General features: G+C 66.4%; 1 protein-coding gene across 2 annotated transcripts in view; it reads left to right on the top strand.

Moving 5' to 3' along the window:
* Window positions 1–441, top strand: part of SERPINH1 (serpin peptidase inhibitor, clade H (heat shock protein 47), member 1, (collagen binding protein 1)) — a 10,429-nt gene continuing 9,988 nt past the window's right edge. The window contains exon 1 of one of the 2 annotated variants that reach the window (XM_010847561.1): window positions 1–154. The gene's annotated coding sequence lies outside the window, so the exon portion shown is untranslated. The remainder of the gene's footprint in view (window positions 155–441) is intronic. The other variant, XM_010847562.1, reaches the window with a different exon arrangement.

The raw sequence follows: 441 nt of genomic DNA, 5'->3' as shown, positions 1-441 counted from the left end.
AACTTTCCAGAAGTTTCTCGGGACGGGCGGGAGGTGGGGTGGGGGAACGCCATATATAGATCTGGAGCGCGGGGGCGCGGCGGAGAGTGGAATCCGTTCGCGGCTCCAGTGTGACACTGTGACTGCGGTCCCGGCGCCAGCCCAGCCCGGCCAGGTGAGGGGCGGGGGCGGCCGGGGGAGTTTTCTACGGGGGCTCAAGGGAATGAGAGGGGAGAGCGGCCCGGGCGAGGGTTTAGGGGCCAACCAGAGCCACAGACTGAGCCCGCAGACTGGAGTCCCTGGCACTTTTGGGGGCAGCTGGAGGGTTGGAGATGGAGACTAGATGGTAACGGCGGAGAGAGCCTGAGGGCGACCGCAGAGATGGAGCCGGGATGGGCAGTCGGGACACTCACAGGGCCCGGAGAAAGTGCAGGGTTCCCCAGAAGTGTGGGGCAGGAGTGG

Source organism: Bison bison, unplaced genomic scaffold (assembly GCF_000754665.1).
Source record: "Bison bison bison isolate TAMUID 2011002044 unplaced genomic scaffold, Bison_UMD1.0 scf7180017864251, whole genome shotgun sequence".
NCBI lineage: Eukaryota > Metazoa > Chordata > Mammalia > Artiodactyla > Bovidae > Bison > Bison bison.
This window is presented reverse-complemented; position numbering and strand designations above follow the sequence as displayed.